This window comes from Spermophilus citellus (genome assembly GCF_964194105.1).
Source record: "Spermophilus citellus genome assembly, chromosome: 2".
In the NCBI taxonomy this organism is placed as follows: domain Eukaryota; kingdom Metazoa; phylum Chordata; class Mammalia; order Rodentia; family Sciuridae; genus Spermophilus; species Spermophilus citellus.
Genome location: NC_138183.1, coordinates 94780643 through 94805149, shown reverse-complemented (window position 1 = coordinate 94805149; position 24507 = coordinate 94780643). Strand labels below are relative to the sequence as shown.

Genomic DNA, 24507 nt, shown 5'->3' with positions numbered 1-24507 from the left:
GAGCTGTGGCAAACAGCTGAACAGGAGCAGCACAGGGGCACAAGCAGGTGCTGTGTGGACACAGAAGTGGAGCCCCGAGGTCAGGTTGAAAGGGGACACAGGGTGAGGAGACCTGAGGGAGGAGCCGCTGGGCCCTGCTGAATGAGGACACAGGGATGGATATGGCCTGACAGAGAGGACAAAAGGGCCTGTTGAAGTGGGGGATGCAGGGGGAGCCACGAGGGAGGGGCTGCTGGGGAGAAGGCTCAGGCCATTGAACTCTGTCTCCATGACCCGAGACTGATGCCATCAAGTGTGTTTCAGAACACATGTTAATGCATTTACTATTCCTCTTTTCCCTTCCTATGCACCTTGCACACAATCCTGACACAGAGGGGGTGGACAAATGAATTCTTGTTCCAAAGTGCATATTTTAAAGAGAGTAAATGTTCCCTCACTTGTTTCCTGCCAAGACAATACAGCACTAATCCCTTAAAACATCATGTCTTAATTTAGAAGCCATAGTAGGCTAACTCAGAAATAAAATCGATTTTCATTCTTCTTGATATTTCTAGAGTTACCAGCTATAGGCTACACCATCAATTTACTTAAGGAAAAAAAAAAACAGCAGTGAACTAAACGAGTGCTTGGATAGCTTTGAAGGAAAAACCCATAATTACTAGACCCTGTAACAAACTGAATTAGAAATAGCAGCCCTTTGTTAAACTATTGACAGAAAGCCAATCTGTATTGAATTAAAATCTGATGATTAAAAAAAAGCAATTCTCATCAACACACACATAGGTGATTAGGTTTCAATCACTAACCCACTCCACACTGAATATACAGATGACTTTGGCACATGACATCATCCACTGCATTTAGACTGCTCTACTGTAGCCATGGCAACCTGACAAAACATAGCTGAATTGGTAATTTCACTTCACATTTAATGAAAATAAAGATAATCCTAATACTATTCTTAACAATTCTCCAAGCAGCAAATATGTACTTATAATTATTATTTTAAGTGTACTGGATGATTTGAATATCTGTTGACCATGCATAACCAATAGGTGCATTCCACTGAAGGTCACCATGCACTTAGCAATGGAGGAACAGTATGATTAAATACCTAGCCCTCCCTCAACAGTATTTGTGAATTTTGAAGAGGTAATGGTGTCAGAAGATAATGGTGATGTTTAAACTATTTTATTAAATGTTGAAGCTAGGACTAACTGAATTTGATGTAAAAGAAAGCAGTACATATGAATGAAGTGGTGGAAGTTCTTCAAGAAAAACAAGGACAGCTGGAAATAAGAAGGAGGAGGTAAGGTATGTTTTTTTTAAGGCATTAAAGATTAAAAGGGAAGAAAGGAAGAGAAGAGAAAGAAGGAAGCCTCAGAAAATATATATGATAATGGAAAGAAATTTATATATTACTAGGTTAGCCTAAATCTGAAAAAAGAAGTTAGACATAAGAAAACTATCCAGGTGCTTTTAATGGAAAGGATATATATTTTAATGGACAGAGACTTTCTGACAGAGACTGAACTTTCCTTTTGGACAAGCAAGTACCCAGGGAACCATACTTGTTTTAGGGATCTAGAAGCTAGGACCAGCCTCAGAGATGAGGCAAGATTGGCCCATGGGTATAATTGATGGAGCCAAGGAAAAGATAGCATCCACGGGCAAAGCTGGAAGACTGCCAGACAGCCTCACTGAAGCATTGGCCAGAGGATCTAGGCAAAGAGCAGAAATAACCAGGTGCTGGGCAAAGAGACAGAAACTGGAGCTCTCAGGACAGGCCAGCAATTTAGAATGACAGGTGGGAGGTAGAGCCTTGGGGTTTCCCAGGGCACTGGAGTATGATCCCAAAGGATTTTTATGGGGCTGCTTAGGATGCTAAGCTGGTTTTACATAAATGTAATGGAGTCAAGCCCTCAACCTCAACAAGAAATAATAACCATAATAATAACAATAATAATGGCTACTCTTCAAACCCACTGCGGACTTTGGTTTGAATCTTGGTTCCATCATTCACTGGTGGCAGAATGGGAATATTTAATAAGTTACCAGCCTTCCCCAGCTTCAATTTTTTTTCTCTTTCAAAATATAGATCATAATAAGGACTTTCACACTCTCTCCTGAATGATTACATTCCTCCACGGCATTAAAAATCAATATATTGGGGCTGGGGATGTGGCTCAAGCGGTAGTGCGCTCGCCTGGCATGCGTGCGGCCCGGGTTTGATCCTAAGCACCACATACAAACAAAGATGTTGAGTCTGCCGAAAACTAAAAATAAATAAATAAATAAATATTAAAAATTCTCTGTCTCTTAAAAAAAAATCAATGTATTGGGCTGGGGTTGTAGCTCAGTGATAGAGCACTTGCCTAGCATGTGTGAGGCACTGGGTTCAAATTTCAGCACCTCATATAAATAAATAAATGTCCACTGGCAATTAAAAAATATTTTTTTAAAAAAAGAATCAATGTATTGGGCTGGGTTTGCAGCTCAGTGTAGAGTGTGCCTCCCATGTGTGAAGCACTGGGTTTGATCCTGAACACCCCATAAAAATAAATAAATAAATAAAATAAAGATATTGGGTACTTCTACAACTGAAAAAAATAAAAATAAAGAATCAATGTGTTGACAACTCCCAAATTCATCACTCTAACCCAAATCTTTCTGAGTTTCAGACTCCTGCATCCAAATAAACATAACATAGGCAAAATGATTTTTTTTTTCTTTTAGTTCTTTAGATCCTCTTGACTTTGACCCTTATCTAGAGTTCTTCACCTCCATAAATGACACCGTCAGTTTTTCAAGTTGACATCCTGGATTCCTCCTTCCCCTTGAATCTAACCCAATAACTTCTAGAATAAAATCCAAAATCCTTTCCAGAGCACGACTAATCCTCCTTTAGTTTCTCCTATCCTTGCCTTAGAACGAACCTGGGTTGGCCCTGAAACTGAAAACAAACAAACAAACACCTATAATAGCCCCTCTCTCCAATGTTCCTATTGACCCCCCCCTTCTCTGCTCCCAACAATGCTCCTCATTGTGCTTTTCCAAAGTTTTCCAAGCCATGTCTGGGGATGGTTTTCCCTCATTTTCTAAGTACCTGATACTTATCACCTATTCAGGATGTGATTCTCTGGTTCCACCTCAGCTTTCTCCTCACAAAAAGTTATCTTCTTTTGCCGCCAGCCCCACACCCAAGGACCTTCGGTAAGAAACTTCCAAATTCACTGAAGCTTTAGTGAAATTTAGCTGTGCATGAAACTGTAAAAGGTAAATCAGAGTCAGTAAGGAGAGAAAACCAAGTACCTCAAAAAGATGGTGTGCTAAACACATGAAAACCTAAAGGTGCAGCTTTTTTTTTTAAAGAGAGAGTGAGAGAGGGGGAAAGAGAGAGAGAGAGAGAGAGAGAGAATTTTTAATATTTATTTTTTAGTTCTCGGCGGACACAACATCTTTGTTGGTATGTGATGCTGAGGCTCGAACCCGGGCCACACACATGCCAGGCGAGCGCGCTACCACTTGAGCCACATCCACAGCCCTGTTTTTCCTTTTTTTGTTGTTGTTTTGTGTGTGTGTGTGTGTGTCTTTTTGAGCTGGAGTCTTGCTATATCATGCAGGCTGGTCTCAACCTCCTGGTCTCTAGCCATCCTCCAGCATCAGCCTCCAGACTTGCTGAGCCGACAGGCACACACCACTATTTTGTTTATGAGTGAGAAGGTGAGGTTACTTCCACTGCAGCAGCAGCAACAGCATGAACCAAAAGACCCCCCCCCAAAAAAAAAAAAAAAAAAAAAAAACTTCAGGAGCTCCCTAATTCCTGGGTCCCAAAAAGCAAAGCCAGTTCCTTCCCTTTCTTTCTCCTTTCTCTTAGTCAATAAATCACATCCCTGGAGAAGTCTCTGATATTTCTGGATTTAATAAATGTACAGAGGAGTAGGAGGAGGGCTTTACAGACAGGAGGAAGGACAGCAAAGGCATACTTGCAGCTAGGATGATCCTCTGGGAGAGCCCAGTGAGTGCCAGGAGAGGGGATGATTAAAAAGACATCTTCAGAAACCTCTGGAATGATGCACAGGGAACAAATAGGGTGCTGGGAGAAAGAGGTGGGAATATGTACCCATGTGAATTTTGAAACATGCAAATGTACTATCTTGCCCCAGTCTGGCTGGGCACAAAATCACGAGCCACCACACACCTTGTAGATTCAAACAGCAATTCTTTATTCCCGAACTCACACCGGCCCTCTACTAACAGGTTCTGGGGAAATTCACGTTCTGCTGCCAAATTCACGTACTCCACCAGGTTCTAATCAGCAGGATACACCCTATTCCCGGCAGGGTACACCTTAAACCTGGAACCGCCCTAAACCCAAGGAGCTGGATACTCCCTAAAACCTGATCCGCCCTAATCCAGTAGGATCCTCCCTAAACCCGGATCCACCCTGGTCCTTGAGCAGGGTCACCTTTCTCAAACATACATGCAATATCACAGCGAATGTCCAAGGCAAGTCCATTTCCACGAGTCCTTCCTCTAAGCAACATGGGGTACTCTGGCAAGGAAATTGTCATACCTACTTGGCTAATGGCTCTCAGCACTATCTATTCTAAAGAGAAATGAAATCGTTTAAAACATATATTAAGCTCCCAATTTGGAAGGCCTAAATGCTAAGGAATGAAGACATTTTCTTTTGGACAGCACTGACCTGATTAAAGCAGCATTTGAGAAAGGAGAGTTGAGCTAGTTTATAATCCTAGCGCCTGGGGAGGCTGAGGCAGGAGGATTGCAGGTTGGAGGTTAGCCTGGGCAAGTTAGGAAGACACCACCCCTCAACAATTTAGCGAGACCCAGTCTTCTGATGAAGAGTAAAAGAACTAGAGATGTATCTCAGCGGTAGAGCACCCTGGGTTCCATGCCCAGGGATGTCTGGCCTCGGGGGACAGAACACAGCAGGTGGGAAGGCTGGAGTTTTAATAGATACGTTGAAAACAGAGGCTCAGGCTTGGACCTGCAGCCCTGGCTAGCGATGTGCAACCAGTGGCCTCTGCAGAATGCCCCCTGTTTCTGTGGCTCTAAGATGTGGGTAATAGGGGCTGGGGTTGTGGCTCAGTGGTAGAGCGCTGGCTGCACACTGAGAAGCCCTGGGTTCAATCCTCAGCACCACATAAATAAATAAAATAAAGATATTGTGTTCAACTAAGATGTGGATAATGGTGAGGCTGTGGATGAGGTGAGGGCCTGGTGAGCTCTTGGCGCCCTCCACGCAGGTGTGTCTGACACTCACCCTGATGGCTGCTCTGCCTCTTGGCTTCCCTTCTGACATGGTTGGGTGCAGAGTGCTAATCTTGCTGTCAGTTTTCATTTCTTTTTCACACAAAGGACCCTTTATGAGTCATGTCACCCATCTGCTTCAATGACCATCTTCCCAGAATCCCACAATAAGTCCCAAAGGCTGCGGGATCAGAATCCCCCCTTGTTGCTGCCCAGCCTTATCCCTCCTCCCCACCTTCGGCAGCATGGCCGCCCTGGCCCTGGCCCCAGAGAAACCTCGGTCCTTTAAATGCAGTCCTGAGGGGTATCCTGCCCATCCTTTCTGCCATGATTCTCATCTCAGAATTCCCCAACAGCAACTTCATTCCAAAAACTTTTAGTATCACATTGCGACTTTAAATCCTGCCCAACCAATGTGTAAAATGCCCTCTGCCACTGAGAAATGAACAGGGTGGAAGAGGACTCTGAAGTCCTTAGTGAACCATCTATTATGCTGGAGTGCTGTTAAAGAGGTCTTGACAGACCCAACCTGATCTTTTATTAAAATTGGGAGCCATCTTGCCACAAAGCCATGAAAAGCTAATTTCGGCTTTACTATATAAATTACTGCAAATTCTGAACCTGCTTGTAATGCCTGCCCGTGCCTTGAATTCACCCATGCCTGGCTCTCTGACCAGATAGCAGCCCTCTCTGAAACTTTAGTGACACCTCATAAATATTGGCCTTCCCTGGCCAGACAACGACCCTCTCTGAGGCTCTAATGGTCCTCATAAATTCTGATGTTGGGGCCAGCAAAAAAAAAAAAAAAAATGTAAACTACCATTAGTGTGATGCTTGTCAGAGTTCTGTTATCTGTAACCCCCCTTTTGTGTAACTTTCTGGGCTATAAAGCTGGGCTATAGGAAAGGTGGGGTTGCTGTCTTGTTCCCTCCATTTTGGGAGGGAAAGGCAGCCTGGCCGGTCGAAATAATAAGCTTGCTTTACTTTGATTTTAATTGGAGTCAGTGGTCTTTTCTTGCGTCCTGGTCTAACAGCCCCCCCCCCCCCCCCCCCGCGTGGGAACACAGAGGGTAGAACAAACAAAGGAGAATACAACATCCTTGGGCATAGTCGGGATTTTCCAGTTCAAAATGCTTTTTATTTAACCCCTGTGGGTGGAGATTATAGTTTGGTTCTTAACCAAAAGAGTTGGGACCTATTAAATAAGAGTGTGGTTCTGGAGGTCACAGGCAGGTTTGGGTTACCAGTTCTGCCACTCTCTGAGTGTCAGGATGGCCTCAGGCCTGAGCCCAAGCTACTCCATTTTAAAACTCCAGGATGAAACCTGCAGTCTCACCAGGTACCCCTACGGAAGCCTCCAGGGTGGCCCTCAGGCATAAACAAGTCACTTGTCCCCACCCTGACAAGCTCAGAGTGAAGTCTCTGTTGTGTTTTCCTCTCCCCAATAAGGGGGAAAGGCAAGAAAATCAGGGTGGGGACCACCAGACCAGATGCTTTAACCCCAGGGCAAATGACGTCACTGAGAAATCTGGTGGAGCTGATAGGGACTGAAAGGGTGGTCTGAAGCCCCCAAATTTAGTTTAAATGATGGAGCAGATGAACAGACATTCAGCCAGCCCACACTAATGCACACAAGACTGACTGAGGGCCTGGTGAGGACCTGGACTGGCATCCAACTCTTCCCATCTGCCTGGTCCTCTGTGTTGTTCTCATGGCTCTCAAACTCCACAGCCACATCTTGACCCTGGTGAGAGCCACAACTTCTCCCTATGACCTCTCCTCAGCCAGCCGTCAGCTCCACCCCGGAGAAGCCTGCCTTCGTTCCTGATCTGATCACCACGGTCTGAGTGAGTGGGCGTCTGCTGGACTCAGAGCCCAAGGCTGAGACTTCTGATCTGACACTTGAGCTGTTATGCTCGAATCTGGGACCCCCCAAAAACCACCAGAGACCAAGACCAAGCAGCAAAGAGGTGTTTATTGTGAGCTAGCTCAGTCCTCTGGTCCTCCACACGCACACACAGCAACTGGTGATGCTGAGAGGCCCCGAGCCCAGGGTTTGCAGCAGTTTTATACATTCTTTGGGGGAGGCAGGGACTTCACATACATCATAGCATCTCTTAGCAAATCATCACACACCGAGGGAAAATCAAACAACAACTCTAAAACATGATTACCACAGTCACTGGCGGGAACAAGTTGGGTAAGGGTGATTGGTTAGTATAGAAGGGGATGCGTTTGCACTGATTGGTTTAAGCCAAGAGGGGTGTTCCTGCTGAACTACTTGGTTTCCCAACACGTTATCAACCACCATAAACTACTGGGAGGGTCATCTGGCATCCCAGGTAGTTCCCTGTCTCATGATGATTGGTGGCTGCTAGGGGGCTGCTATGGATCCCCACCCAGCCTGACTGAGTCAGGGACACCCGGTGCAGCAGATCTCTCCTGTTATTTGTAGATAAACAACTCAGCAGGGTGGGAATGTGCCTAGGAGTGCTCTGTGGGTCTTTCCAAGGACAAGGGCCATGCCCCCTTCCTTGGACAGGCTTTGCTCTGAGGTAGAGGCTGGTTTCTCAGAGCTTAGCCTGCAGAGGGAATGTCTCTGTCCTTAGCCTGTCATGAGTGAGTGCACCTGCAGTGCTTAGAATTAATCCAGAATTGTTTGCTGTGGATTGATTATGTCTATTGCAGTACCGAGCATTAAGGATTGTTGTTTTCTTTTTTTTTTTTTTTTGAAAGAGAGAGAGAGAGAGAGAGAATTTTTAATATTTATTTTTTAGTTCTCGGCGGACACAACATCTTTGTTGGTATGTGGTGCTGAGGATCGAACCCGGGCCGCACACATGCCAGGCGAGCGCGCTACCGCTTGAGCCACATCCCCAGCCCAAGGATTGTTGTTTTCTTGATTAGAACCTATAGAGTGGAATTGCACTGAGTGATTTGAGGGAATAAAGAATTGAAAAGGGCAGAAACCCATGGATATTCTTTATTTCTCCCCTCGACTACATAAGTCGCACATTTTGCCTATTACAACCCTGGGTCCATACTTAAATGAGTTCCTTAACAACAGCACCTGCTGCAGGGTCACTGTGAGGGGGAATGAGGCCCCCAGGTGGGTGCCTCGCCCCTGGAGTCTGATGGAGTCTGGCGGTGACACTGTCGCTCTCAGTCCTGGTCACCCACTCAGCTTTTCCTTCTCCTGGAAGCTGTTTCCAGAGCACCCCTCTCAACAGCTATCCCCTCCACTTCCTGCTCCCTTTTTGATTATTTTCTGAGTAATTATACATTTCTTTAAAAAAATGTTTTTACATATCCTTTTAGTTGTTGATAAACTTTATTTTATTCATTTATTTCCATGTGGTGCAGAGAATGGAACACAGTGCCTCTCACATGCTAGGCAAGCACTCTACCACTGAGCCCCAGCCCCAGCCCCGAGAATCCATTCCTTTTAAGGGCTGAATAATATTCCATTGTCTGCTTATATTGCATTTTGTCCATTTTTCTGCAAATATACATTGGGTTGTTTTTCCTTTTGGGCTATTGTGGAAGATGCATCTATGAAGAGTAGTATACAAGTAGGTATTCCAGATCTCATTTTCAGTTCTTTGGAGTGAATACCTAGGAGCAAAATTGATGGCTGTGCTCATTACTTCCACCAGCAGTGCACAAAGGGTCTAATTTCTCTATACCCTCATCATTTGGGGGTTGGGGAGTACCAGGGATTGAACTCAGGGGCACTTGACCACTGAGCCACGTCCCCAGCCCTATTTTTTGTATTTTATTTAGAGACAGGGTCTCACTGAGTTGCTTAGTGCCTCACTAAGTTGCTGAGGCTGGCTTTGAACTCTGGATCCTCCTGCCTCAGCCTCTCAAGCCTCTGGGATTACAGGTGTGCACCACCACACCCTGCTAATTATCCTTTTTATTTCTTGTTTTTGTTTTGTTATTTTATAATAGTGGTTCAAGTGGTTATCAAGTGGTATTTCTTGTGATTTTGATTTGTGTTTCTTAATGACTAACAACATCAAACATTTTCTCATGTGTATGTCTTCTTTGAAGAAATGTCTGTCCAAGTCCTTTGCTCATATTTATTTATTTATTTTTTGAGTGGTAAGAGTTCTTTATTCTGGATACCAACACCTCATCAGATATGTAATTTATAATACCTCTTCCTGTCCTGCAGGTTGTCCCAGTCTCCACACAATGTCCTCTGATGCACAGACATTCAGAGAGTCTTGATGAGGTGCTACTTACCTCTCTTTTTTCTGTTGCCTGGGCTTTTGTTGTCATACTTAAGAAATCATTTGCTGCAGACTGGCTGGGCACAAATAACTGAGCCGCCAAAAAGTCTTGTAGGTTCAAACAGCAACTCTTTATTCCTGAACTCTCACCAGCACTCTCCCCACACTTCCCCGGAACACACTGCCTCCACTGGGCTCCACGAGCCAGTTCTCTCAAAACCCGGCTAGAACTCAATGGGAACTCCAAAGTAGAGGGCACCCAAGACAGCAGAATCTGCCCTATTCCCAGCAGGATCTGCCCTAATCCTGGAGCCACCCTAATCCTGGAGCAGGGTCACCTTTCAACCATTCCCTCTGGCAAAAATGCCAGGCGTCATTCTGACTAAACTGTGGGGCTCTCAACAATCATTGGGACATCCAAGGTCATGAAGATTTTTCCTAAGTTTTTCTAAGAGTTTTATAGTTTTAATTCCTACATCTCTACGGTTTGTTTCCTATTGATGTAGCCCTAAGCAGAGACTGGTGAAAATCACTTTCATTGAAAGGGGTTGCCAAGCTTCCCAATAAGAAGGAGTTTCCTGAAATCTCAGCAAATATTTTTCACAAAATCCTGATGTTTCTTTCAAGTAATGATCAGTACACCAATCCCACTTGGCTCACCAAATTTTGTTCTTCTAGGTTAAACCGTTCGTTTGCAGTAACAGTTTTCATTTTTAGGTTTCACTCTGTTTTCTCCTATATGGATACATGTAGTTAGAACTCTAAATCAAACACGGTTTCTGCTACCTCTTTGAATCTTGACACAGTAAAGTAGTTCCAAGTTCTATGTCTATGGTTTGTTTCCTATTCATGTAGCCCTAAGCAGAGATCCTGTTACAGATGTTGTATGGGAGCTATTCTGAAAATCAGGTTTTTAGACTTAAATGAGAATGATGTATGTCATAGTTATCAGTTGGTGTTTTTTTTTCCTGCAGAGCTTGATTCACCACCTGTGATGTTCTCCCATGAGTAATATGTGGCAGCTGACCTTCATATTTTTTTAAAGCAAATACCAAATGTGATGTGGAAGAGTTTCAACCACAGCAAAAACCAGAAGATAACTCAATGTCTACAAACTGCACAACAAGATATTAAGCCAACCTGTGCCCATCTTCTTAGAAAAAGATTTGGACATGCTTCCTCAGGCACATTAGAATAATAATAATAAAAAAACATTGGCTTTTAAAACCCAGTAAAAGAGATCCAACTGTGGTGGGGTTTCTTCCAAGAAAACCAATGCTACTCATACCAACATCAAGTTTAAATTCCAAAAGCTTCTAAGCAGGTTGGAAAGGATGTGTCCTAAATAATGAAAACATCCCCAGCACTCCTGATGGCCAATGTGTGAATGGACATCTAGTTATCTTGAGTATGGAGAAGATCTACAGTGTATATTGGTTTATGTGTTTATTCTAAAATTTGACCTCTAATGGGTGCAGGTGGATATTTGTAAAAGTTACTTACAATCTCTAAGCACTGTGAATTAGCTTTCTAATGACTTCCTTAAGAGACTCATGATCACCCCATTTAATCTCAGATATCACTGATGACGGTGAGGTTTTCCATGGAGAACCCTTCATAAATATATCAATATTCAAGAAGGATGAGCAATAGCAAATTTATTGCCAAGCTCTGGTGCAAGGGGACAAGATGTTCAGAGAAATTTCCTGTAGCTGTTACCTGTATATAACACATGCAGCGAGGGCTTTCCATATCATATCCACAAGGCCTCATGCACTAGGGCTAATTTGTCCATCTTGGGAGAAATATTTTTACTTCACACTTTCACTTTGTTGCAAAAGACACTATAGCAAAAAAATGTGTGAAATTGTCAATGAAATTCCTGATGTGATATTGTAAGGGTCCGGCGAAACGTCGGAGAAGGAGAGACCACACGAGACTAGCTCCATGCAATGGCAAGGGGGATTTATTAGGGATCCGTTCCAGCGCGCTGGGGCTCTGTGCTCACTCAAGAAGGGAGAGCAGCCCAGAGCCCACAGCAGAGGTCAAGCAGAGCTTAAGTACACTTTTTGGAGAGGGTGGGGGGCTTTGCATACATCAGAACAAATCATCATGAGGCACGGGAAAATTGAACAACAACTCTGATACATGAATAGTCCATTCATTGGCGGGAACAGGCTGGGCAGGGGTGATTGGTCACTTCTAAACTGGGTACACATTCAAACTGATTGGTTCGGGCCCTGTGACAAACTGCACAGGGCCCTAGGCTGAATGGCCAGTAGGGCGTTGTCTTAACTATCTCAGGAATCTGGGTGTAACAGAGGAACTTAATAATACCTAATCTTTTACATTTTAATTCAAGCTTTCCAGCTTAGAAACTTTACCCTTTCAATATACAAATCCACCCTGGGATATGCTCTTATTTCCCAAAGACACTTCTGATCCTGACATATGTAAAAAGTTAAAGAAATTCACTGCAACATTTCTTGAGTAAGCTTCAAGTCACAGATCTTTTCTGATATTTACACCATGCTTATATCTGAGCTTTCCCAAACTATCTCTTTCAACAATATCTATATATCTGTTTCAACATAAGCTATCTCTTTCAACATAGCACAAATGATACAGGAACCCCTTCTTATATAACAAGTCCCCACATTTCTTCCAACCAAGCAATCATTTTAAAAACCTCAGTGGGGGTTATATTACATAAAACAGTTCAAGAGTTTTTAAATTAAATGTCCTCCTGCATATTACTTCACTAATGTCATGGAGGGGACTGGTCTAGATGCCGTTTATATGGACTAAAGAATTTGAAAGCTTACAGAGTTTATACTTTCATTCAAAACTGTTAGGGTCCATAAACGAGTCAAGATGGTGCTTGGCATTTTGCCAGAAGGAGTGGTTTGTGAAGTAATGCCAGCGAGCCATTAAGATGATAGAGATTCCTTAATGACCGACTGCTGTGTCTAGATTATGTCAATTAAGTTAAGCTGTGTGTAATCATTAAGATGATGAGGATTCCTTATTGGTAGACTGCTGTATTTAGTTTATGTTAATTAAGATAAGGTTGTGTAATTAGTTATGTATATATACCTCTGCTGTCCTGATATTCAGTTATTGAGAATGTATCACTGACAAAGCCCAATTCTATTCTAAAATTTTCTGTCTCAGAGCCTGTCTTCAATCTAAAATTCTATTCCTATACCATTTCTGCACACACCACAAGTTATACAAAGTAACAACAAAATATTTATGTTATAAATATAAATTTGTTGCTTGGATGAGAAACAAAATAGCTGTACTGCCATCAATTGACAATAAATGCTGTTATGCTAGGTGAAGTATAAAGGTTCAGGACTCAGTAGAGTTTGAGAGTTGAGAATTCAAGTACTGACACAATAATGTCGGGTTTCCATTCCAAGCTCTACCACTTAGAGGTGCATATCACTTTCAGACACTGGACAATTTTCTTAAATCATCTGACTTTCTTTAACTATAAAGTAATGACCATGGTAGTGGTACCGTGTTATGGCATTGTTTGGAAAACAGTAAATGTTGCCATCATTATTTGTGTTAATATTTCATGTATACAAGTGGAGAAGAATGTGGTGTAGTCTACATTGTTACATATCCTACATTACTTTAGCCTTAGTAATTAGTAAATTAGAAAATGCAAGTATGCCAGGATTAGCTATGTGTTTCTCTTCCCTTTCTTCAATCTTCTAATCCTCATAGCTTTCCCCCCAGTCCCACACTTTTTTCCATGAAGTCCTCAGTATTTTTTCTTAGCCTATTTTTTGCAAATTCTCCCTTATCATCATTCTTTGTACTACAAACCTTTATTAAGCACCTTCTAAGTGTAAGGCAGTATTGGCTTTTGGTATAAAGTAGGAATTAAATACCAATTTTGCTACAAGCAGTTTATAATATAGTTTGGGTCACTGTGCATGTAATAATAAAAACAAGCATTATATGTTATGATTAATCCATGAGTGGGGTAGTGGGAGATTAAATAAAGGAAGTCTCAAAAGTTTGCATAGAAAGATTAGAATATTCTATGACTTAGGTGATGTTATCATAAAAAAAAATGATTGTTCTCCACGATAACTGGACAGGTGAAAGATCTGCAGGTAGAGATAACACTTCATAGACACAGAAAAAAAAAAAAAAGCTTTCTTTTGTAGAAGATGCCATTAGTGGCAAAAACAAAACTCACGATAAAACCCAAAGTCCTGCTAAGGCGGGAGAAAGGTCAGTCAATATTTCCATCAGATGATTCTTTTCCAGAAAACCTTTGATTCTCTTCATTCTATTTACTTCACTTTGTTTTGGCACAAACCAAAACAATGCAAAGCAAAACAACAAAAATATAAACAATCTGTTAAATATAGTGAAAAAAAAAACTGATTGCAAGCTTAGACTTGGGAAGCAAAATGAAGAAACACATGTAGCCAAAGAGAGGACAAAGAGCACTAACTTCTGAGCAAGTATGATCAGGATGGGTCTGCAGTAAGCCAGGAAGTTGCAGAAAAAGGGCTCAGGCAGCCCTGGAATACATGAGGCAGGGGAGAATTTCATTTTCCTGGAAAATGCCAGATGTAGGAATAATTCTTAGCAAAATGAATATTCTTGTAGCAAAATACAGATTGAATATATGTGAATCTACTACTACTTTCTACAATTTATCCATAATTTCCTTGCCTGTCTTTTCAATAATTAAAGAAAAAAAAAGGATAAGCTACAATTTCCACCAAGTGCATTATTCATCTTCTCCTAATGTCAATCTCTTAAATATATATATATATATATATATATATATATATATATATATATATATATATATATGAAATTCTGCTTTTATTTACTGATACTTCTAAGTATTAGTATTATCAAGACTAAAAAATCAAAGCCTCTTGACACAGATAAACTAGTTATTTCTCTTCTTGTGTTTCACTGATATTAACTCATCCTTATGTTCAACCTATACACACAAGCAAACACATACACACACATATGAACTTCATCACATAAAACGAGAATGTTTTAGACACCTTAACTAATAAGTTACAACTAAATACCTAATTTAAATGTTTCCCAGGTATTTGCAAAGAGGAGGAAGGGAATATTTTGAATTTCAGCTTTAATTTGTGAAAAAATCACTCTGCTTGTTGTAAGTCACAGTGGAGAATGGAAAAGGCTCCCTCTATGAAAACTGGGTTTTGTGTGACTGACACATACTGCATTTTTAATAACACAGACAGAAATGCATTATTCAGAATTCACCATTGTCCAGCAATTCAGCTCTACTGTAGATGTTCATACTTCTAGTGAGTCTGTTGTCTGCAAAAATTCAAATTCTTTCTGTGATCAATACTAGTGGCCAAGATACTATTTGTTTACCTGAGTACAACATAGTGAACTAGCACAAGAGATTATAACATATTTCAATGAATCGGACAATTACATATCAGTATACAGTGTGTGCTACTTTGATGAATATCTAGACATATCTGTCCATTTTGATTTTGATTTTTCTTCTGACTGCTGAAAATAATATCACAGTTACAAAAGATAAGCATTCCATTTCAGGAAACAATGCAAAGATACAGCTATTACTTAATAGCATTCAGAGTTCCATTATGATTTCAGGAATTTTTGAAGCTCAAGGATGGTGATGACATTGTTTATTTTTATTCATCTAAAAATTAATATAGTCCCCAGTTTCAGAATCAGACATATGTATTTCAACCCAGACTACCAGAGTATACTGTTATGATAGGAGCTCAAAGACTAGAATCAGTGAAATAGGGCTGGCCTTTCTAAAACATTATTTTTTATATAGAGACAGTTTTAAAATCAGACAAAATTTAGAGTCAGAAAATATGATTCCAGACCCAGGACATCTTCTTGCTACTTTCTGAGTTGTTTTGTCTTTTTCCATCTGAAAAAGGGGTTATAGTAATCCCTACTGCCAAGATTTCTGTAAGATTCAGACAAGTTACATAGCACATATGATTTGTGAGAGAGAGAATTTTTTTAAATATTTATTTATTTATTTATTTATTTATTTATTTATTTTTTTTTTTAGTTTTCCGCGGTCACAATATCTTTGTCTGTATGTGGTGCGGAGGATCGAACTCAGGCTGCACGCATGCCAGGCGAGCACGCTACCGCTTGAGCCACATCCCCAGCCCTGATTTGTGATATTGTATAACTCTGTACAAAGATAAGCTTTATAATTATTGTTTTTAACTAAGTCTTCATTTCTTTGAAGTATTTGTTCCTATCACTTTGAAGCATGCTTCCAAGATCAAAGTTTGCAATGATTGTTAGTGACTTAGGCTTCTATCCTTTTTTATATTTGATAATATATCCAATCGAAATTCCTGTAGGAACTGTGAGTTAAAAACAATTAAAAAACAATCAGCAAAGCTTCAGAATACTTACCTTCTATAGGCACAGTCCTTCTATGAGGATAATGTGGTCTTTGGTATTTGGTACATCTATCTCTGATGTGAATTTTTAGCATTCCTGATCCTGCTTATTTGTCTCCAAAAGTAATCCCTATAAATTTATAATCTGAATCATTTGTTATTAGGACAATAATACTTATTCCACGGGGCTTCAGAAAAAAGTATGTGAAGTAAAATTTTTGGTGTAGATTTGAATGATATTATATATCTAGTGTATGGGACAATGATATTAGGAGGTAAATGACCATAGGCAAGCACTAAACAACTGGTCTCAAAAGTTCTAGGGAAAAATTAAAAGGAAAACATAAAGTTCATAAGGAATAGATTCACACTGATCAACAAAGATCTTACGTATTTTTCTTCTTTGTACAGGACACCCTATGATATAAAAAATTTTTTTTTGTTTTGTTTTGTTTAATAAAAATAAATATCTGCAACCATGAGTAGTACTCTACTGTGTTTCCTTTACTACTGTCAATCAATCAGTGTATGAGGATGAAGATGCAATCAAAACAACAAAGAAAACAGAAGAAAGAGAAGTATGGAAACAAGGAGGCAAAGGTAGGGGAACATAATGTTGTGTTTCCAAGAGAAAGCAGTTTAACAGGTGCAGTCCACATCTTCTCTCTCCGTGCTCAACATGTTCATGCATTCTTACAAGTGTGAAAGTTTACTAAAAATATTAGTTTCTTAAAATAACAATACAATATGTTTCATGTTTAATTACAATAAATACCTGTGCCCTTACCTTTTACTCATCTCATTTTCCAAAGAATGAAAACACACCTCCCTCCACACACACACCCTACCTCCCTATACTACTCCTAATATAATCAAATTGAAAAATTTATAGTTCAAATTAGAATTTTCTATCATTAGTATGTCATTGCTAGTTGAATAATATAATTATGTACATTTAATAATATACATAATTGCTAATTAATTATAATGTCTATATTATAATTAATTTTATTATTTTATGCCATTATTTTATGCAAGTGAATCTTAGTTTTTTTAAATATTTTCTGAGACTTTTACATCATTTATTCATTTATTCTCTTTTTTTCAGTTGTTGAATTTCTCCAGAGTTTGTCTTTCCTGTTCATTTCATGATGGTAAACAAAGATTATGAATTATTAAAAGATAAACAGAGCCATTGTTGGTTCCTGTAATAATAACTGTTTATAATCTTTAAAAGAATAGTGTAAATTTTTATAAATTGTTTAAAAAATTGTTTAAAAAACCAGAGAGATAAGTTCTATGAGTTAGATTTCCTATCTTCTGTAACTCCAAATTAATAGTTTACCACTCGTGTTCTCCTGGTTGAGGTATGTGTTAGTTGGACCTAATGGAACTATTCATTTAAAATGTATGAATTTTATTATACATAAATTATATATCCATTGATCTTTAGTTTAAAAATAAAATAATTTTTCTTTTGTCTTTGACCCATAGTTTTACATTCTTCAGAAGTATGTTAGTCATGATTTGCTTAAGACTCTGGTCCATACCTTATGAAATATTAAGGCAAGGATGTGACAAACCTAGAGTATTTATAAACACAACCAGAGCACCTGGATTTGAAAACAAACACAGTGACTTAAATGATGATTTTTTTTTAAAAGGTAATGGGACATTGTAGCATGATGTTAGATGGGAGCAGTTCTTTACTGTAAGAATGGGAAGAAAGATACAGGTGGTTGTTCGAGAGGCAAAAAAAAAAAAAAAATGCAATATAATGAATATTCAAAAGAATCTTTTTGACCACCCAGCATTTGAACTCCTTTCTTATGTTTGAAGACTCCTCTGCCCTTATAAACTGGAAGTCTTAAAGTTACATTCTATTTTCCCAGTGTATCTTGCAAATAGGACATGGACATATGATGTGGGCTACCGCAATATGTTGTCCCCTGCTTAGGCCTGGAATCCAGAGGTGATGATGAGAAGAGAGGCAGAGGCAGTCTGAGTGAGTGTGGGAACTCCAAGTCCCCCTACTAGTATTGGCAGAGGTGCCAATGATGGCTTCTAGGTCCAGGTGCAATGGGTTTGGCAGTGCCATTTCCATCAACTGGTCCCCTATTGTGGAAGCAGGGTTATCTTCACCAAACCAATTAATTTTTGTCTGTTGTTATTGACTGTGTGATTCTGAATCTGATTTTCTCAGAATCCTGGTGACTCCATGAGACAGTATGTGTTTATTAAATGGATTTTCTTCTTCAATAAGCAACATTTAATTTTCATTGATTGCTCCTAAAACCCTGACTGACAAGAGAGTTTTGGGGAAATTTCTTAGAGAAAGTAACTAGTAATGCCTGAGCTTTGTCCAAAAAAAAAAAAAAAAAAAGACTAAATTTACAAAGAAAATGGGAGATAAAGAACAGGGAGGGATCCTGGGGTGAGAAAAATGGCAAGTAGCTAAATGTGAAAGGAACATGAATTTCAAAGCAAAGTCACTAACGTTTAACCTGGAAGAGTCAGGCAGGAGACACAGATAATTTAGGACCTTATGTTATATTAAGGAACTTGAACTTTATCCCATAGTTGATAGAATGCCATTACATGGTTTTCAAAAGCGGGTGACATGGTCTCATTTGCATTTTGAATAGATCACACTGGCAGCTATGTGGAGAATGAGTTTAACTGAGACGGTTTGTGCTAGCTTCTTGAAACTTGACACAATAAAGTAGTTTCAAGTTCTATCTCTATGTTTTGTTTCCTCTTGATGTAGCCCTAAGCAGTGACTGGCGAAAATCAGTTTCATTGAAAGGGGTTGCCAAGCTTCCAAAAATTACGAGTCTCCAGAAATCTCAGCAAATATTTTTTACCCAAACTGGATGATACTTTCAGGTAATAATCAGTACACTAAGCCCACTTGGTTCCCCAAATTTCGTTCTTCTATGTTGAAGCGTTCGTTTCCAGTAACAGTATTCTGCATAATCACACTTCAAATGACTTTCTGGAGATAAAAAGAAAGTAGCATTTTCTTGCATAACTGATCATACCTGCCTGAGTTGTTTTCCTACAGATGTTATCCTGGGAATAGAATCAAAATTGTTCATTCACTAGCAGTCTTCAATGAGCACTATGATGCAGGGCAGGAAGAAGCCAGCTATAAAAGGTAGAGACATTCATGATTCTGTATGAAAACACTGGAGTGGAAAATACATAAAATGACTCTTTGGTCTCACGTCTGCCTCAATTATTATCCACCTGTGCTGAGTATTCTAATTCTAGTGTCTCATAGAACTGCAAGTGGGTATATTTGCTGACCTATAGATATGTAGATAACACTGTCAAATGTCAGTTTCATTAATATTGTTTGTATTAAACTTTCTACACTTTCTTGGGCTGGCAGTATTTGTGGCCTAGAGCATCTACCAAATGATAAATCCTTCAGAACAAGTGTTTCTAATTTAAGTTTGAATTCCCATATATAAATATATGCACATGTCTCTCTAAGGAGACCATGTTCCAGGGCTGAAGTACTGTGTCTTCATTCCTCTCCCTGGTGCTGGAACATGACAGACATATATAATATGGTGAGCCTAGCTACTATGAATTATATATATATATATATATATATATATATATATATATATATATATATATAAAATATATAAGACTTGATGTATATATATTGTGGAGAAATCGAGTATTTACCCCGCAAAATAAAACTGTCAAGAATGTAACAATCAAGAAGTAAATTCATCTCTTTTCTAGGACAATATAATAATCAGACCTATATTTAAGTCAACAAATCCCAACCACAGATTATCTGTGAAATAGAACATAAATTTCTGCAGTAAAATTATTTTTCTTCCTCTCCCACCATTTTCTTGTTCTCGAGAGCTACTCTCACGAAGAATTTAGCGATAAGTAGCAGATGACTTGAGCTTCTGCCCCGCCTCATTCGGTTCTGGGAAAGACTGGGTTTTGTGTCTAGCTTGCACACAAAACAGTCGAAAAGTGAAAATAAGGTGGCCACAAACTTCACCTGACACAGGGCCCTGACTTAAGGTGTCTGTTAACATGGACATCTCTCCTACCTGATGAATTCTTGGTCTGTATTAAGGTAGAAATGTATACGGATCAGGCACTGTTTAACACACTGATAGAAATTCACTCAGTTTATGACTTTACCACCCCTTCAAAGAAAAAAAAAAACAGTACTATGGGAAAATGAAAACAGATTTGTTTAAATGGCTAAGTCATAAAATGATGCTGTCCTTTATTTTGCTCACCTTTAACATTACATTTCTTCTTTAAAACTTCTTCCCAACCATCTCCCACCTGGAAATTGGGGATAAGAGCAGTGTCTTCCCTCAGGGCTGCTGTGGAACTTTGGCAAGCTGCAAGTAATCTGTCCCAAGTGACACTTGTATTCACATGAAATTCAGCTATTTGTGGGATCTCAGACTTCTCGGCCACCACGGCTGTCACTCCCTGTATCCCAGAGCTTTCTCTATTCCACTCGCCACCCCAGTCGGGCCAAGCCACCCCATTCATGTCTCGCCTCCTTTCCCAACTCCACTCTCCCTCTCAAAGTTCTCATCTCTCCTGCCTACTAATCACGTCTTCCCACTCATCTTCCAGACTCCTGTCCCTCCAGTTTGAGGCACCTTTCCCAAGCGCTCCCCTCTTTTTCTTGCAATGATGTGCCCCAAGCATGCAGCAGAGTTGCAAACATTAATGATGTATGTTTAAGTTTTGTGTGATCTTCATTTGAGCAACAGCAATAGTTAATTTTTTTCAGAAACAAATTTGAAAACAAAAATAAAGTGAGAAACAATAATCATTCATAATAAAATTAATTAGTTAATATCATAGTATATTCTAGTTTTTTTAAAGAAAAAAACACTATTGGAAAAATCATGAATGAATATTATAAATAATTCAAACATTAAGGAAAAATAGAAAGATGAACATTAAAAGTCATCCCAAGCCCTATCACCCAGAATAACCTTCATTAACATAGATACACAACCCAGACTTCTATGCATAGATAAGATTGATAAACATAAATACCTTTATAAAAATGAAATTATGCTATCATAAAAATATATAAAATTTACTTTTTAACTGAATTTAACAAAAACAAAAGAAACTTTAATGAACTGAAAGGAATTACTGAACTTTAAATATAAATGTTTCAACACAAAATTTCCTAAAAGATCCTTCTAAGTTAAGAATAGAAATTAACAACAGTAAATAAACAGATTGAAGTCATTACTACTCTACTCCAGCCAAGTGTCTTAGAAAAAACTGTCTACCCCCCCCCAGTCCCATAAAGTAACCTGTTTCAGAGTTAGAATTTTGACAGGGCTGCTAGGGAACACAAGGCCCTCAGCACTCGCTCTCATTGTCCCCACACTGCCTCCTGATTTATTTATTACTATTCCCAAATTTATAACACTCACTTTCTGTTCTGAAGCCATAATTCCTACAGTTGTTTCATGTTTTTAAAGTATATTTTAGTTGTTGTGGTACCTTTATTTTATTTACTTATTTGTATGTGGTGCTGAGAATCGAACCCAGTGCCTCATACGTGCGAGGCAGGCCCCCCATTTGTAGTGAATGGTTCACTGTTTTTTTAGTGTACCTTCAGAGTATTGAAACCATCACCACAATAAATTGAAGAACATTTCAATCAATTAAAAAAAATTTTTTATAGGTAGAACCATATGATCTGTGACCTTTGTGACTTCACTTTGCATAAATATTTGCTCCTGTTGTAGCATGCATCACACTTAATGTTCTATAACATATATACATATGTATAGGGGTATTTCCCACATTTTGTACATCTATACATCATTTGATAGATATTTGGCTGGTTTCTACTTTTTGACTACGATAAATAATGCTAATTTCTTTCAACAATATTTTACAGTCTTCTTGTGTTTATTTTGTTGGCTTTGTTCCTAAGTATTTCCAGGTTCAATCCCTGGTACCCCACCCCCCCAAAAAAAAAACCCACTGTAATCAAGACAGCACTGATGTACCCTAACCTATGCAAGTCTGATCTATATAGACTCTGATCAAGGGGGCTCCTTTCCACTGCTCTGCAATTCTCCTCATGCAAATCCACCAGAACTTGTAGAGCATGAACTACACAGTTGTGCAGATAAAAATCCACCTTTCCTTGAGGCGAGCGCTCTTGTTCTGACTGATGAAGGTCGCTGTCCTTTTCATGAGGAATCACCCTTCCATTTCTCCACAGACCCTGACACACTCCCCCCCCCCCTATAAGATGAGCAAAGGTGGCCTCTACAGAATTCCTGCCCTGAGTAATGCCTTTCTGTCTGAAATTGGCATGGGATCTTGGCCAACACCGTCCTCCTCCTCTTCCATGTTTTCTTATTCCTCCTTGGACACAGGCCCAAGCCCACGGACCTGCCCATTGCTCTCCTGGCCCTGACCCACCTGCTGTTGCTGACCATCATGGGCTTCATAGCTACAGACGTATTTATGTCTCTCTGGAGATTCTGGGACTACATCACCTGTAAAGCCATCATCTACCTGCACAGGCTGATGAGGGGCTTCCCCATCTTCACATCCTGCATGCTGAGTGTCTTGCAGGCCATCACCCTAAGCCCCAGGGGCTCCCCCTTGGCAAAGTTCAAACCCAGGTCCCCGCAGGACAGCCTGAGACCCCTCCTTTTCCTGTGTGTCTTGTACATGTCCGTTAGCAGCCACCACTTAGTCTCCAACGTCGCCACCCCCAATTGGACCTCAGGGTATCTGATGTACGCCACCGAATCCTATTCCATGTGGCCCATCAGTTACTGGATCCGGCAGATGGTGTCCACCCTGTTTACCTTCCAGGAAGTCTTCCTCATGGGGCTCATGGCCCTCTCCAGTGGGTACATGGTGGCCCTCCTGTGCAGGCATAAGAGGCAGTGCCAGCACCTCCACAGCACCAGCCTGTCACCAAGAGCCTCCCCAGAACTGAGGGCCACCAGGACCATCCTGCTGCTCATGGGACTCTTCATGCTCATGTCTGTGTTGGACTACATCATCTCCTCTTCGAGAATTATATGGAACAATGACCAAATTCTTTATTGCACCCAGATCTTTGTGGCTCATACCTATGCCACAAACAGTCCTTTGGTGTTCATCTACACTGAAAAACGCATAAATGACAGGCAGTCTGATAAGTGCTTTTAGCACCTTTGGGTAAGACATATAAAAAAGAAAGCACTTTCATCGAATATTGCCTTTGTCTAAGTATGTATGTATTTATATATTAGATAATCTTAAAGTATTTACACAGGGAATCATTAACTTCTGCAGATGCAGATAGATAAAGTTTATGATTGGCGTGTGCATCTTAACATTAAGAGGCTACTTGAGCTGGGTCCTGTGGGTAAATTCTTGATTTAATAGTCCGGTTTTTCACTGTTTACACCTATCACAGTAAGCTAAATACCAGGATGTCACCTCCAGAGCCGTTAACAATGAGAAAGGGCAGTGTCTCAGAGCCATGCCCATATCATCCTAGATGACGTGCAGGTAACTATGTTGAGGAAAACTATATCTAATTTGTGATAATGCCATAGAACCAAACGAAATTTTCCATTAGGAGTCACATACATTGCAGAGTATTTTCCTCAAATACTTTTACCATTTTTTTAAATAATTGAGTTTCTCACTTTTGAAGCCAGAGTTTCTTTTATCAATACCATTATTAGCATTTGCATTCCTATTTTTAACTCCCATCTGAAGGCATGCCTTAAAAACATTTTGTTGAAAGCACTTATTTGCCATGTTTAGAGTGTTGTAGTTTGGGAAAATTGAAAAATACCTCTACTGCATTAATAACATAAGAACAAAAATGTATTTTATCACTTTTAGTATGTAAACACAGAGAGAACAGAAAATCAAATAATAGATCTAAAAGGAGACAAAATCTAATGGACTCAGCAGAGAATTAGAAGCCAAAAATATCTGAGCTCAAACCTTGGCTACAATACAGGGTTCTGTGTCCTTGGATCTCTTCCTTTTCTCTTCATGGAAAAGAAGAGAACTAGAATGAAGAAAGAAAGAAAGAAAGAAAAAAGAAAGAAAGAAAGAAAGAAAGAAAGAAAGAAAGAAAGAAAGAAAGAAAGAAAGAAAGAAAGAAGGAAGGAAGGAAGGAAAGAAGGAAGGAAGGAAGGAAAGAAAGAAAGAAAGAAAGAAAGAAAGAAAGAAAGAAAGAAAGAAAGAAAGAAAGAAAGAAAGAAACTTTATTGTGACAGAAATGAGGGACAGTGTTTGGAGGCATCACAAACCTTTCAGTATAAAGCAATATTTTCAATTTACTTATGACTATTTTTTTCTTCTTCTATCAATTTCTGTCATAAACAACACTATCTTTGTTCAGGCTGCAGTTAATTCTAGCTGTTCTGTCCTATACCTTTAAACTTGAGTGTTTCCTGAACACAAAGAGGTCATGTGAAAATCCTGGGTCAAACACCCTCAGTCTTCACTACTGTTACTTTAACAGTAAGGAGGTATATTTATATAAACATATAATAATA

At 39.7% G+C, this 24507-nt stretch overlaps 1 pseudogene across 1 annotated transcript; it reads left to right on the top strand.

The window, feature by feature from the left end:
* The first annotated feature begins 22238 nt into the window (after positions 1-22238).
* On the top strand, positions 22239-23155 carry LOC308641555 (vomeronasal type-1 receptor 94-like; annotated as a pseudogene). The gene has a single exon. The product of its transcript is annotated as a vomeronasal type-1 receptor 94-like (transcript).
* The last annotated feature ends 1352 nt before the right edge of the window (positions 23156-24507 follow it).